Source organism: Dermochelys coriacea, chromosome 2, assembly GCF_009764565.3.
Source record: "Dermochelys coriacea isolate rDerCor1 chromosome 2, rDerCor1.pri.v4, whole genome shotgun sequence".
NCBI lineage: Eukaryota > Metazoa > Chordata > Testudines > Dermochelyidae > Dermochelys > Dermochelys coriacea.
The window spans coordinates 64,031,756-64,048,651 of NC_050069.1; the positions used below are offsets into that span (position 1 = coordinate 64,031,756).

At 39.8% G+C, this 16,896-nt stretch overlaps 1 protein-coding gene across 1 annotated transcript in view; it reads left to right on the forward strand.

Moving 5' to 3' along the window:
• The window catches only part of LOC119852085 (cytochrome P450 7B1), a 184,509-nt gene that overhangs the window by 141,347 nt on the left and 26,266 nt on the right, over window positions 1-16,896 (forward strand).

Consider the following 16,896-nt stretch of genomic DNA (forward strand, 5'->3'; position numbering starts at 1 on the left):
GTTTTATGGCTGGGGAGGGGAGAGAAAGAGGTCAAACTGCTGTAAAAGGGGCAAGGGGTGACACTGCCTCATCCCCTGGATTTAAAAGGGGCAGCCCGTGTGGTGCAGCCCTCCCTCCCCTTTAGGTGGTGAAATACCAGGTTTGGTCAAGACCTGCTGTGGGCCTTGCTCTAGCCACCGCTTTTTAGGGGGGTTGGGAAAGAATTTTTCCCTTACCACTAGATCAGCCTAGGTGGATTTGGGATTTTTTCACTTTCCCCACAGCAGGGTTGGGGAGGGCTTTGTTGATGTGTGGCATGAAGGGTGGAAGGCTGTATATCACAACTCATTATGTAAGTGTGGGGCGGATGTCCAGTGCAGGTACTTCATAGGGAAGGTTTACAGTGACCAGATGGCTTGGTAAAGGACTTTAAAAGGAGGTGTTGGTTAAAGGAACAGAACAGGTGGGGGCAGGGGTTGGGGACTCCTATGATTGGTACAGCCGGGAGCCATCCCCCCCCCTTTCTTATAGCCCACCTTCACCCTCCTACAAGAGGGAAGCATGAATGGTAAGGGCCCAACAATGGGTTGGCTGGGGGGACCTGAATTTAAAAGGGGGGGGCTAGTGGAAGTCCCCCAGGAAGTTATTGAATGAACATTGGGTTACCTGTACTGTACACTTTTATCTGCTGAGTAGTCCCAGGGATCGAATAATAACGTTGTGGCCTGATTAAAACCATATGAAATGTCTCCTGTCCTTTCAGTGTAGCCGAACAATATACCCCACATGTTTATCTTGTCAGTTCAACTTGGACACCCTGGGAGAAATCTTGGCCCCATTAAAGTGATTTGTAAACTGCCATTGACTCCAGTGGGGCCAGGATTTCATTCTAAACTTTGAAAAATTCTCCATCAATATGTAGTATTGTTGGTATCCATCCTTTTGTCATAAATAAAATAAGTGGCATCTGCAATACATAGCACTTTTCATCTGAGACATCAAGGTACTTTAGAACCTGACAGAATTACCATGAGCTAGGTAAATATCATTATTTGCATTATACAAATGATGAAATGTAGATGAAGAGAATTTAAATGCGCAAGAAGTCAGTGGCAGGACTTGAAAGAGAACTCGGGAGTCCTGGATCCCAGTCTCTTGCTCCTGCTTTATCCACTAGGGTACACTTCCTTTTCATTAAAGCCAATACTACTGTTATCTCAACAGTGGAAATGCTTAGGGGTTAACATATTTTTATCATTATTATTATTTGATTTATAATGAAACTTTCACAAACTTAACATTTTTTAGTGGATTTCAAATTCTACATATAGACCTCACTCCATTCACCTCTGGCATTCAGCCACTTATCATGTGGAACATGGCAGCCACTTTAATGGTGTCCAGAGGAGCTGATTGAAAAATGTTGAGTTTTTTCATTAAAATTTCAAATCTTCCGCCATACCAGTGCCCAGCAGCCTTAAACAATACATTAGGGAAATAAATAGAGGCTACTTTGCCCACTTAAAATGACGGAGGTAGACAAAATGTAATTACAAGATTTGGATCCGAGACAGAAAATTTGCATTAGGAAATAGATCTGCTGTTTGAATGTGTTCCATGTGATCCCAATATGGAGAGGCCCAACCTTCCGGCCCTGTTTCACCAGTGTCTAGCACTGTACTGCACTGTAGTCATTTACACTTGTGCAAAGTGAGCATGCAAATGCTACCTGATCAAAATAGTAACGTTTTACACTCTGCATATGTGTAAACCACTTCACAAATGAGTGAAGAATTCGGCCCATGAAACTGACATCTAAATCTGAACTTCCCTAAAGTTTGGGTGATTTGGATCTGCAGTTCAGTTTTAAACCAATCTGGGAATTACCCAAATTGGAATTATCGACCTGTTGAAAAATACCATAAAATATTTTAATTAACCTAAGACAATTATTTGACCATTCAGGAACAAGTACATATTTTACTTGAAGGTACTAATTTGTTCATTAAACAGTGTTCAAATTGGTCCTTTAAGGTTTGTGGATTTTTTAAAAAAATTTCTAGTTGTAGTCCCAAAACTATTGCACAAATAAATTTGTAAAATATTTCACCTTTCTATTAATGGAGGGTGAATGTATTTTTTTAACTTGATTAACAGTATCCTTTAGCTCCAGTTTTAGGATACATTCCAGAGCATAAACATAATTAGCTCAGACCAATCTAAGAGATAGAGGAGTTTCATTGAATTTAACCCGTTTGCCTTTGTTTAGAATAGGGCTTATACTTAAGTACCTGAAAAAGGCAGACATAGACCAGCTAAAGGAATATATTTTCCAATCATCAAACCTATTTTTTATGGAAATACATTGAAGTTCTTTTAAATTAATACCTGTTAAGGGCCAAAGCATGACATTTAGGCACTGGCCTGAGTAGAGAATAAAGCATATCACACCACCACAAGGGGAACTGTGTACTTCACTGCTCAGAGATGTGCCCTTCTGAGACATCATCTTTCCCAAAGTGTCTGCGCAGGCTGTACTGTCCTTTAGGACTGGTGCAGCGTTCCACAAATCAACTCAAGGAGAGAGTATGGACAAGTTCTCCTAAGCCAGTTTGGGACTGTATGTGCCTATGTGGATGAGTGAAGGAAGCAATGTCTGTGATCACCAAGTGCAGAGATTGCAAATATCACAGACTGTATTATTGCATGGGAATTTTCCATTGGAATGACTTTCCTGTGGAAAATTCACTCTCCATGGGAAGATTTCTACTTTGCCAGAAATTTAGATTTCGTGTTAGAAAATCATTCCCATCTCCGTGGTTCCCCCTCTCCCTGGCAAATTAATGGGGAACCTGCACTTCCAGGCTCCCTGGCTACCAGGTGCCTCCCAGGTTTCTTGAGTTGCCCATCACCCCAAAATGTTGTTTTGACTTTTTCTAACTGAAATTTCAGAAATCCCGTTGTGCAGGAAATTTTGCAATTTCCATTTGTGTTTTGGAATGACCTTTTTTTTAAATTTTGGAATTTCATGCAGAAAGGAAATTCCAGTTTCCAGCCAGTGATACTGAGAAGTATTAGTAAGAGACTGGTTTTCAGCCTTGCACACCAGACCAGGGTTAGGGTTAGGGTTACAAAGGTGGTGGTTAAGCACCTCGCTTCCACCTGCCTTTAACATGAGGAAGCCTTGTGCATACCTGAACATAGATCAGCCCTCAACTCCACCAGCCGTGGGCAACACATGGGCTCCTTTCTAGGCCTACACAGGACGCTCTCTCTTTCTACAGGTCAGTGATAGGCACACTCCAATCTCCGAGCCCTCTGAGCACTTCCCTGGAGTATCCAGCCCATTTCACCCTCAGCATTGACAGACTTGCTGCTCCCAAAGAAGCAGTACACCCCAACTCACCTGTTACACCTCAAATCACTGCTACGCTTAACACACAACCCTTAAAAATATTTATAGTGAAAACAAGTAAGAGTTTATTCAACAGAATACAGTAACTCCTCACTTCAAGTCGTCCCAGTTAACGTTGTTTCATTGTTACATTGCTGATCAATTAGGGAGGGGAACTTACTCGTTTAAAGTTGTGCAGTGCTCCCTTATAACATTGTTTGGCACCCTCCTGCTTTGTCCACTGCTTGAGGAAGAGCAGCCCATTGCAGCTAGCTGGTGGGAGCTTGGAACTAGGGTGGACCGGCAGCTCCCCATCAGCTCCTGCTCCCCTAAGTTCCCTGTGCAGCAGCCACTCAGAAGGCTACCAATTGCCAGCAGTTCAGCTGTCCCTCCCCACACTGCCATGTATTGTTCCTACCCTCTGCCTTGGAGCTGCTCCTGGGAGCCTCCTGCTTGCTGTGCAGGGGAGGGGGGAAGAGAGGGGCTAATGTTAGGGTGTTCCCCTCACCCCTGCTCCTGCCCCCCGCTTATCCCTTCTCCATATAGAGCACTGTGGGAACAGGACAGGACTCAGGACGGAGAGGGCTTGCTGGCCACAGCTGCTGTCTCAACTTCCTGATTTTTTTAAATGCAATGTACTTAGAATGGGGACAGCATGCTTAAAGGAGCGATACGCATCTCTCTCCCTCTCTCCCACACACAGAGTGTGTGTCTCTGTCTCTGTCTGCCATGCTGTTTCCTCTCCCTCCATTCGTGCTGCCTTGTAGAGTGTGAGGCTATATTAACAACAATGTGTTAACCCTTGAGGGCTCAACCGAATGCTAGTTCATCATTTAGCAGTAAGGCATTCTCCAGGAAATATCCCACTGTCTTCCACCCTCTAACTTCACCACCTCAACCAAGCTTCACAATCATCATTGCTGTGTACAATATTATATATGTTTTTTGTCTGGTGAAAAAAATGTCCCTGGAACCTAACCTCCCCTATTTACATTAATTCTTTTGGGGAAATTGGATTCACTTAACATCATTTCGCTTAAAGTTGCATTTTTCAGGACCATAACTACAACGTTATGTGAAAAGTTACTGTATAGAGATTTGAGTGATAGCAAGTAGAAGTATTGGAAACAAATGGTTACATATAACATGAAGTCATAACACATTTTAGAGGCTAGACTTAATGAACAGGATACTCATGTCTCAGTAAGTGTTGCTCACAAGTGTTTTCCAGCCAGGCAGGCTGTGATACCTTTTTCATGGGACAAGACACACTGTCAGCTTGTCTCCTAAGTGAAGAATAAAGTCTTGGCCCCTCTCCTCTTTTTGTATATAGTTACAGAATATTGTGTCTTTCCCCAGGAGACCCCCTCTTCAGAGACGTATCTTGGGCATCCTTTTTGTTTGTAAGTTTTCAAGCCCACACCTGGCCCAGACAGCCTGTCTCCATGGATGTTCATTGTTCAGGGGCTTGCTTTGACTCGGCTGACAAGCTTCACTTGTCTCTCGCACCAACAGAAGTTGGTCCAATAAAAGATACTACCTCACCCACCTTCTCTCTAAGCTTTACTTCAACAGTTTTGGAACCTAATATTTTACATATCTCCAACTATTTCCCATACAAACATCTTGTAACAATTAGGATCATCTGTGAACTACTTTTTCTTGGTAGAGACCTCACATGCTTCCCTTTGGACTATTATGGATATATCTGACCCAGGGAATACCTGTAAAACTCTGTGCATCCGCTGTGCCTTCTGCCATTTGGCACCAACATGTTCCTGGGTCACACATAGGACTTTCTATGGATGCTCTAAGGGAGAGGTACCACCATAAACACATCCTACATGAAAACCAGTCACAAACGGGCCCTACATAGATAAATACATTTTCTAAGTGTCGTTAATTGATTGGCCTGCAATCTACTTCAGTATTTTGTTAAGATAGAGATTGGATTTGGGAAGTCAAAATTTGAACCGTCAGGCAGAAAGGCTGGCCTGGACGTTTTTAAACCTTATTATGTGTATGTGTATTGTGTTGCTGGTGGAGGATGTTATTTTTGGTGCTTTCCAGGATTCACTGAGCGTATTTCGTTGACTGATTTTATCCTGTGCAATAGGGAATAAAAAACCTGAGTAGGTGTTTGTTTGTGCTGGACAGCATTTGTTTCCTTATTCTTTCGAATTGTGTTGCTGTCTCTTCCCTAATAACAGGTTTCAGAGGAGCAGCCGTGTTAGTCTGTATTCGCAAAAAAGAAAAGGAGTACTTGTGGCATCTTAGAGACTAACAAATTTATTTGAGCATAAGCTTTCGTGAGCTACAGCTCACTTCATCGGATGCATTCAGTGGGGAGATTTATATACATAGAGAACATGAAACAATGGGTGTTACCATACACACTGTAACAAGAGTGATCACTTAAGGTGAGCTATTACCAGCAGAAGAGTGGGTAGGAATGCTCTACTGTATTTGCGCTATTGATGACATCTTCATCATCTGGACCCATGGAAAAGAAGCCCTTGAGGAATTCCACCATGATTTCAACAATTTCCATCCCACCATCAACCTCAGCCTGGACCAGGCCACACAAGAGATCCACTTCCTGGACACTATGGTGCTAATAAGCGATGGTCATATAAACACCACCTTATACTGGAAAGCTACTGATCGCTATTCCTACCTACATGCCTCCAGTTTTCACCCAGACCACACCACACGATCCATTGTCTACAGCCACACTCTATGATACAACTGCATTTGCTCCAAATCCTCAGACAGAGACAAACACCTACAAGATCTCTATCAAGCATTCTTACAGCTACAGTACCCACCTGCTGAAATGAAGAAACAGATTGACAAAGCCAGAAGAGAACCCAGAAGTCACCTACTACAGGACAGGCCCAACAAAGAAAATAACAGAACGCCACTAGCCATCACCTTCAGCCCCCAACTAAAACCTCTCCAACGCATCATCAAGGATCTACAACCTATCCTGAAGGACAACCCATCACTCTCACAGATTTTGGGAGACAGGCCAGTCCTTGCTTACAGACAGCCCCCCATTCTGAAGCAAATACTCACCAGCAACCATACACCACACAATAGAACCACTATCCTTGCAACAAAGCCCATTGCCAACTGTGTCCACATATCTATTTAGGGGACACTCTCATAGGGCCTAATCACATCAGCCACACTATCAGTGGCTTACTCACCTGCGCATCTACCAATGTGATATATGCCATCATGTGCCAGCAATGCCCCTCTGTCATGTACGTTGGTCAAACTGGACAGTCTCTATATAAAAGAATCAATGGACACAAATCAGACGTCAAGAATTATAACATTCAAAAACCAGTTGGAGAACACTTCAATCTCTTTAGTCACTCGATTACAGACCTAAAAGTTGCAATTCTTCAACAAAAAAAACTTCAAAAACAGACTCCAGCGAGAGCCTGCTGAATTGGAATTAATTTGTAAACTGGATACAATTAACTTAGGCTTGAATAGAGACTGGGAGTGGATGGGTCATTACACGAAGTAAAACTATTTCCCCATGTTTATTCCCCCCCCCTCCAACCCCAACTGTTCCTCAGACATTCTTGTCAACTGCTGGAAATGGCCCACCTTGATTATCACTACAAAAGGTTCCCCCTCTCCCCCCCACTCTCCTGCTGGTAATAGCTCACCTTAAGTGATCACTCTTGTTACAGTGTGTATGGTAACACCCATTGTTTCATGTTCTCTGTGTATGTAAATCTCCCCACTGTATTTTCCACTGAATGCATCTGATGAAGTGAGCTGTAGCTCACGAAAGCTTATGCTGAAATAAATTTGTCAGTCTCTAAGGTGCCACAAGTACTCCTTTTCTTTTTGCGAATACAGACTAACACGGCTGATACTCTGAAACCAGTCATTATGTTTGGTTGAAGACAGTTGAAAAAGTGTCTCTAAAAATTAATAAATATAAATGTTGTTCATTTGCAGTGCTATTGGGTTAGAGATGTACGGGCAGGTCATCAGATGGTGTAGATTGTCATGCTTCCACTGATTTCAACTAAAGATCCATCTCATAGAAATCAAAGTTGCCTGTGGTACTTCACTTTGGCACTGGTATGCAAACAACATAGTGTTAAGGCAGGGTGCAGAGAATAAATCAGAGGAAATTGTATTACAGGGCTAACTGGCACCAGTTTGCTTTATGGTGTCTGGGTCAGCAAAGCAATTAACAGTCATCTCTGTATTTGTTTTATATGTATTCTGTTCCTCATCATTTTTACTTAGATTTCATATAGTGAACTGAGTTTCTGAGTCCGAAAAGCTGCTAATATTGCATGCTTGTACAGCCAAACCACATTACCGGAGCAAAATCAATCTCTTAATAGACTCAAAGCCTCCATAAGCAAATATTCCCTGAATCAGAAAGACTCTGAGGATCCAATGAGGGTCAGGAGGCGGAGGCAAGGTTGTAGCAGGTCAGCAACAGGGCTAGAGCAAGCTCAGAGTAGGGAAAGAACAAGACTGGAATAGGGCTCAAGCAACGCTGGGGCAGGAACTGTGTAGGCTGGGTGTTTCAAGAGCCTGATATACTGCGAGGCTTCAGGACGATTCCTGAACTGGTAGTGCTGATGCACAGACTGATCTGCAGCTGTGGCAGGGTTGGAGAAATATCTGAGCCTGGAGGTCATCTGACCTATTGTCTACTCCAGAATAGGCTGCTGCCACAAACCTGAAGGGTTAGTCACTGCAGGCTCTGTGGCAAGGATAAGTTAGTGCAGCTGGGCTCTTTCTGCATGCTTGAGTGGTGACTCACCACAGCTTTGTTGGAAGGGCACCTTTTGAGGGTTTGGGGATGGGCAGGGGTAGGCCGACCCAGTATTAAAAGCCCTCTCCTATAGTGTAAGAGGGGAGCCGCTGGACCCAGGCGTCAACTAATCACAGGGGACAACAGATGAAAAACAGGGATGAGAGTGAAGGTGACGGGGATAAAATCAGGGATCCAGAGGGGAAGACGGGGACACTGAGCAGAGAAGCCCAGACAGCGCACACTGCTCCTCGAAGTTGTCCAGGAAGGCAGTGGACACAGCCCAGAAGATCTCTTCCTGGAGTCATGACTTGAGGAGGAATCAGAAATAAACCCCACAGTCGCAGACCACCCCCCTTCCTCCAGTCTAGGTTCCTCCTGCTGGTATGGTAGATGGCCTCTGTTGGAGAGTCAGCTGAGCAAGCAGCCGTAGTTTGACTGTGGGTTTACCTCACAGATATTAGCCTTTTTGCAATTGCATCAGATAGTTGACTTATATTTAATTTGTGATCCACTATAACCTCCAGGTCTTTTTCAGCAGGGCTCCCACCTAGCCAGTTATGCCCTGTTCTGTAGTTGTACATTTGATTTTTCCTTCCTAAATTAAGTACTTTGCTCTTGTCCTTGTTGAAATTTCATCTTGTTGATACCAGATCAATTCTCTAATTTGTCAAGGTCTTTTTGAATTCTAATTCTGTCATCCAAAGTGCTTACAACCCCTCCCAGCTTGCTGTCACCTGCAGATTTTATAAGCATACTCTCCACTCCAATGGGATTTTGTCAAAAACCTTACTAAAATGTATATTCAACTGGAGTTCCATTAATATCAGTTGGATTCACTTTGCAGAATCAGGGCTATAATGACCAGAAATACATTCACAGAAAACAATAACTTGAGATGTATTTAATGAGTTACTTAAAGTTTTAATATTGCCAAGAATTACTGTTTTGAGGCTCATTTAGGCTGTAGCATTTTAAGGATTGTGAATCTGATTCCAAGACCATTGATTTCAATAGGTTATAGATCAAATCCAGTGTTTGCTTGAGTCTGAACTGTTTTTTTTCCCCCTGTGCTTTTATGAAAAAACTTTACATTTTGAACACAAATGGAGATTTTGGGCTGGCTTCTTTGATGTTGGTTGGTTGGGTTTTTGGTTTGTTTGTTTGTCTCCAGCTATGTAACAGCATACTAACAAACAATCTTCTGAAGTCTTCCAGGGATTGATTCTTGGACCTTTGCTTCTGCTTTATATGTTATCATTGGTTTATGCTACCGAGCGACATAATCTATATTTTCAAGTATATGCTGGGAACGTTTATCTTTATATTTCCATTACCAAAACTTTTCTAATGAAGTTACTGTATTATCTCATTTATCATCCATAAAATCTTACACTAAATTAGTCTTGATTTTTATGAACAAATATTCTTACTCCACAGAGCAACATTTTACAGGGTTGGGCCCATCAACAGCACTAAAGCTAAATTCTTATGTAGTATTTAATATCACTTAAATTTGATTTTTGCTATAGTCTAATCTACCCTTGCCAGCTGTTATGGAACTTTTTCTAAACTCTGCAGAATCATCATGGGAATCTTCAGCAACCAATGAGGCTAAGCCAAGAGGTTTTTGGCAGTGCTATGTTGTTGTTTTTTTAAAGCTGCCAAAATGACTTTCCCATGGTGCTGTTTGCCTGGAAGGTCAGGTACCACCCAACAGGTGGATAATGTCCCATAAAACAGGTGGATAATGTCTTACCTGGGCATTCCAAATTCAGAATTTGAAAGAGCAAACTCATGGACAATTTCCACAGCTCACTCATAGACAATGTGAAAGAGAAAGAAGGGTGAAGTGTGTATTATATGGATAATGTTATTTCTCTCTATCCAGCTGATTATATAATACCTGAGGAGTTCTTAAAGGAAAGAGAGACGGTGTTTTGGGAGCTTATGGTTGGATTGCTGGGTCCTGAAGTTTCCTTGGTATTTTGGAATTACCTGTTGGGTTATTAGGAAAGAAAAGTAATCTGTGGAGAAAATGAGTAAGGAAGCTATTATGATGAATTCCTCCACCAATTAATACTTCTGCGACTTACAACGTACTGGGTGAAAGATTCTCAACTGGTGTAACTCCATTTCAGTCAATAGAGCTATACCAATTTACTTCCACAGAGGATCTGGCCCTGTATGTACAATGTCAAATTCTTTCTTATCTAGCAGTGACTGAATCAGGAATACCAATGACTATAATTTCTAAGTGCTATTAGGTAGATACATCTACTAGGGCTGTTAAAGAAATTTCCATTAAAACTGTCTTTCAACAGAAAATTGAGGCAAAACCATTTTTTCCAGAAAGATTCTGCTTTCCATGGGAAATTTTGTCTTGGTCAAAAAAAACCAAAAATGCTTTAGCTGAAAATTTTCAGTTTTTGATGAAATGTCCAAAATTTTCCATGGAAAATTTCAATGAAACTGATTTTTTTTTTCATTTTATCAACATTTTACACTGAAGAAAGAAACATTTTTCCAACCAACTCTGTAATCTACTGCTATAAAATTTTCCTTGAGCCTATATAAACCATCCTCCATTTTGTGAACCATAAGGGTCTGTTCACTTCTCATTCCTGTGTCTGCTTATTGACTCTTGGATTGAAATGGGTATTGTACTTGTTGTATAGCTAAGGCTAAGATTTTGTCATGGATATTTTTCGTAAAAGTCCCGGACAAGTCATGGGCAATAAACAAAAATTCACAAAGCCCGTGACCTTATGTAGTCTTAGAGTTTTAGAATTCCCTGGAGTAGCATTCCTTTGTCTAGTATCAAGAGGGAGTGCAGAGCAGAGGCAGACGCATCACTCAAGTGTTCCGGTAAACGAGATGAAGACTGTAAGTGCTAGAAACACCACATGCTAGATGCAGGACCTCTGCCACTACTGGGGACAGCTGAGGATTTCATTTTTCTTTTCTTGTGTGTGGGGTTTTTTTTTTTAAAGTGCAATTAGTGCTAATGGAAGCAGGAAAGTTGACAACGGTAAAAAATGAAATCCCCACATCTAGACACCCAAGTACAGAATAGGCAGCAACAGTGCAACCTTCCACAAACTGCCTTATCATTATGCCTCAACCTGTTCTGAAGGGATTACATCTATGGATTAGAAAGGTGAGTGGTCGCCATATCTGACCACTAAGAAATGGACTGTTGCAATCATTTCACTTCACATAAGCCATATAATCATTAGACAGAAACAACATGTGGTTATCACCACCCTAGGATGCATGTGAGCTGATGATTCAAAGTAAAAGGTTGCTGTGATAGGGCAACTTCCTGAAATATCTTTGGGAGACCATATTGTATTAAGTGTCTGATATGTTAATGTAACATTGTAGGCCAGGGATTTTATGTACTTCACAGAAGGAAAGTTACCACAGCTCCTCCAGCAATTTGTAAGGGAATGATTAAGGCAAATCACTCAGGTTATAACATCTCCAGAGAGGTACCAGCTCCAGAGGAGGCTTGCATATTCTGTTTCAAACTGGATTTTCCAGAGACCAACATACAAAGAAAGGACTTTTGGATAAATAGCCTGTGTTTAAACTGACTCAGGACCTTCATACTGGTTCCTGATCTAAAGACTGATGTGAACTTGTAACCACAGGGAAAACCCAGTTGAGGGATTTGAAGGACTGACACCTAGCAGAACCCTAGGGTGGAGTTAGGAGTGACCTCTGCTAAGTTTTTTAGCATGCGTGCAGGTTCTTTTATTGTTTTATATGCTTTCTCAGTGATGCTTTTACCTTCAAAATAAAGGTGCTTGCTTAGAAAGAGCTCTGTGGTAACTTGTAACTGCTGGCAATACACTGGTTATAGCCCTCTGAGAGAAAACAAAGCACAGACGCTGGCCTTCTAGGCAGACAATACAGTATGGATTACGAAGCTTTACAGCCTTAAAGCCCCCAGTCAGAAGTGAGTGAAATGTTGGTCTCCTACCAGGAGACGTGATGGCTGGGAGCTGGAAGCTTTTAAGTGAGTGCCCTCAAGAGACCACAGAGGGGGAAATACAGGTGCAGTTACCCTGAAACTGTGATAGTTGCATATACCCATGCTAGTTTCTCAGGGAATCATTTTTAATACAGTATCGGTTTAGCATGGGAAATTCATGGCTACAGGAAATTGTGAAGGTAAATAATTTAATAGGATATTTTAAAGGAATGGCTAATTTTATGAGCATTAAGAACATTTGTGTTTTTGCATACTATATCAGTGTTATAAAAAGAATCAAAACTCATGTTTCAGAACAAAGTCTTATCTTTATGCATCTTGTATTTATACCAGTCACTTCAGGTAGCAAGTATCCTGAGTGCCTATGGGAGTCAAATGTTTGTCATGGTGCAATTGGACACATGCATTATAGCTTGGTTTGGGGTTTAGCTGCTGCTGTTCTTAGTTTTGCCTTTTTCTAAAACCTCAAATATCATCCCTAGTTAGAATAAGGTTACCAAACTAGATGTACCAGATATCTGCTACAGTATGGCAATTCTTTCTGTAATTTCCTATATGAAATAAAGCCATCATTGGAAGTCAGAAAAATAACTGCTGGTATTATAGATACTTTTGAGAAGTTTGAACAAATAATTAGAAGAAAATAATATTCTCTCTATCCATTAACTTATAGAGTACCTAACACTGGTATCCAGATATGAATATGGTAGAGTTCTGTAACTACTAATTCAAAAGAGGAGTCAGTTAAAATACATAGACTTGCTAGCCTCACACTGTCCTAAATGTCCTCTGTTCTCTTTTTCCTAATGCAATAAGACACTACAGGCACCACATTTCTGGGGATTACCTTTCTGGGGGATGAAACCTGTGGCCTCATTCTTCACTTCTCAGTCAAAGTGTTCATAGGCCCCCAGAAACACACTGCCTGTCATGTCTTGTTGTTTAAATATTATGATAGAACCTATGAATAACTGAAAACTGTTTTGACGTGTTCATAATAGCTTTTGTTCTACATCTGTACCGATACATTGCCTTTTCTAAAAATTCAGCATAGCTTGCTTTTTACTTTGTGGTTACATTTAATACTTTGATGAGAAGTACTAGAGCAGGGAATTAACTTCTCCACCAAGAAATCAAATCAAGCTTGAAATCAGTAGCTTTAAATTTTTGGCAATGATGTTTTGTAAAGTGAAAAGGTCCTTCTTCATGACAAGCAATATTATTAGACCTTTATCAGCAACTTCAATGAAAGTTGGTCAGAAGTATTCAGCTGAATCATTGGTATCCGGTGGAGTGACACTTTCATGTGGGGCTTTTTCAGTTGTTCTTTGTGCAACAAAGTTTGTGCTAACACCAGATGCCAATCGCACACCACCAGTGGATTTGCAAGATTATAGGACAGGAAAAAAGATGAAGGTTAAATACAGGGCACAATAGAGATTACTTATGGTAATGAATTGTATAATTTTTCTAGACAGATCTGGATTAATGTTTATCCCAGGCAAGAGATTACTATATGTCTGTTTCTGGTTGTAAACACATATTATTAAACAGAAGGTTTATGTTCATGAAATGCAACTATGAGTATTAACGCACTTATGATTTATTATGTGCAAAGAGAAAAATTACCTGTTCATCTGCTATACCAATAGATACACTATTGGCTTTTGCATAAATTGGAGATGAATTATAGGCATCTGCTGTCTTTTAGAAAACAAATAACTCCTGAAATGGCAAAAAATTTTCTCTCAGTTACAATCAGACACCCCCGTAGACTTTGATGAAGTTACACCGGTGTAACTAAAAAAAGAATAGCCTTAGATATTTTTATATGGAAAAAAAATAGCTTTTGTACTGCAGATATCTACTGACAATATATAATAATGATACTTGCAAACTTTGGGATCTTTTTTCTTTTTCAGTGAAAAAACAGTATGTTTACATCCACAGAATATAATGAACGGTGTCCCAAATTTGATTTCCCAAATTATTCACGTATATTAACTGCCCCCCAAAAAAAGTATTTTGAAGACTTGGCATTTTTGATTTTTAAAAAATTAATTTGTATTTTTATTGATATTTAGCTGTACTTCACATCATTTGCTTTTCAAGTCTGCTGTCTTTCTCTGTTTTATAGACTCTCTGCTGGTGAGCATGACTGCAACATAGGTGTGATCTTCACATTTTTAAAATAATATGGTGCCTTAGTAGTTAAATAATCACAGCTCATTCAGTGATTTGATTTTTGGGTGACCAATGGGGAAAAAATCTTAAAAGACAATCAACAAATTCCAAAACTTAGCTCCTTGAATAGATTCAATAAAAATCTTGTAACCTGGTAATGAGGAACAATGTTGGCTTTCAGATAAAAAAAATGCAGTTTTTATAATCTGTGTTTGCTAATTACAAACAGGTTTCAGAGAATCAGATGTGTTAGTCTGTATTCGCAAAAAGAAAAGGAGTACTTGTGGCACCTTAGAGACTAACAAATTCACATCCGATGAAGTGAGCTGTAGCTCACAAAAGCTTATGCTCAAATAAATTTGTTAGTCTCTAAGGTGCCACAAGTACTCCTTTTCTATTTACAAACAGTATATGATAGCTAAATGCCTTTGCATAATGCTGTTTTAAATTTCCTCTCCATTTACTGATAGCATGGTTTTCACTACCCATCTTAAGCAGTTTGTCGAATTATAGATTACAAGATAAATGTGTTTCTGATGTTTTATTTTTTAAATCCCACTTTCATATGTAAGAAACTTGACTTGCCTGATTAGTCTCATTGACTTCAGTGAGACTACTCAGGTGAGTAAAGTTACCCATGGACACAAGCAGAATGAGAAATGAAATGAAATGAAATGAGAATGAAAGCTGTAATAGGAATGTTGAAAAGGCCTGAGAATACTATAAATTACAAATTATGTTGACTGAATTAAACTATTATAACAATTAGGCTAGATCGGACTTGCCTTGTGCACTGTAACACAGAGATAACATCAATGCTAGTAAGTAGCTCTGATATCTTGAATACAAACTTGGTTTTACTGATAAACTGCGAACTAAACAGTTCAAATTTGAATTTTTTGTTTTGTTTTTTAAAAAAGTCAGAGCAATATTTTTATTCTCTCAATGCTAAAAAGAAAATGCTTGAATTTTTTTTTATTTCTTATATACGTATATTAACAGCCCATTTGGGACAACTAAACTTTGGCTTTTGTCATATTTTGTAAAGGCTACAAAAAGTGAATTATGAATTAGGAGTTGAAAGAAATAATTAAATATTAAATGTTTCTAGAGGCTTGTATTATGGCTCTTTCAAATAGCTTTAAAACCAACCTATCATTTCTAGTCAATATGTACTGTCACATATATACCTGAAATCTTTATTTGAGATTGAGATGAGAATGGCTTAGGAAGCCGAAATCAGGTATATTATACTGCTTAAAAGTTTGTGCAGTGAAGCATTATATTTTGGGAGCTTATAAAATATATATATAGTGTTCTCTGTTCCCTTTGCTATATGTCGGCAGACATCTATAAGTCATTAAGGTGACCTCCATCTTCCTAAGAGAAGTAAAGGTAAAAATGAAGACACATTTCTGTTATCAGTCTACTATCGGTCGTAAGTTGAACTAACGTTATATTTTCCTTTGAAATACGCATAGCCTTGACATGGTGTTTAACAGTGTTAAGCTTATTGCTGCTGAGCTAAACATGTCTGAAGCAAACGATGACCCTCACGTCTTTGTGATAACAAAATGTCTCCCTGATGTGATCCCACAGACTTGGAGCATTAAGTTAATTTTCCCCTGGATTTCTGAGCAGCATCTTTTTTACCCCGCGGAAACCTTGTGAGGAATACAGCTTTTGACCGAATGACAGAGCATGGAGGGTGAAATTAGATGCATTAAATTAAAATATGACAAAAAGCCTATCTAAATATTTGTCACAATGTTACTTGTGCGGCATAGTGTCCACCCCAGGAAGTGAAAGCAGGCTATTGCTGGGACTTAATAGTCTGAAAAAAAAATTGGTAAACCATCCAGATTCCTTACAAGCTTTGAGAGGATAATTGAGGGTATGGTGTAAGATGTCACAGTTCCAGGTTTGGTGAGCCCTCTGTCTAATCTCAGATTAGTTCTTTTCCTGTTTTCATTTTAAATAGAATTAACCATTACAAAGTTTTCTTTGGTCCAGGGCCATTTTTGTGCCACTTGAACAAATAATGCTGGTACTCGCCGCTAGAAGTTATATGATACGTTTGTTGGTTAAGAAAAGTATAAAAGAGAAATACCCCGCACATGCGTGCACGCACACGCGCGCACACACACACACACACACACACACACCAAAAAAGTCATAGTATCCAATGCATATTTTTAGGCTACAAAAAATATTTTCCAGTTTGTAGTACAGCACTTGTGAAAGGAAAAAAATATTTTCCCAAGCTATTATATATAATTATTAGAAAAATGAGCGTGGTCAGTTAATATAAAATGTAGGAAGAGATCAAGTCATATGGCTTATTTCATTCATGTGCATTCATCAAAATGAGGTTTTAATTTTTTTAAAGAGCTAAATATTGATATGGCACAATTTGTTTTTTTTAATTTCTGTTATAACAGTTTATTGAAAAAATAGGAGCTTATGATAGGGTTAACCCCGCTACACAAAAATCCATGCTGTGTATGACAGTAATAAAGCTTGTGATCCCTTGATCT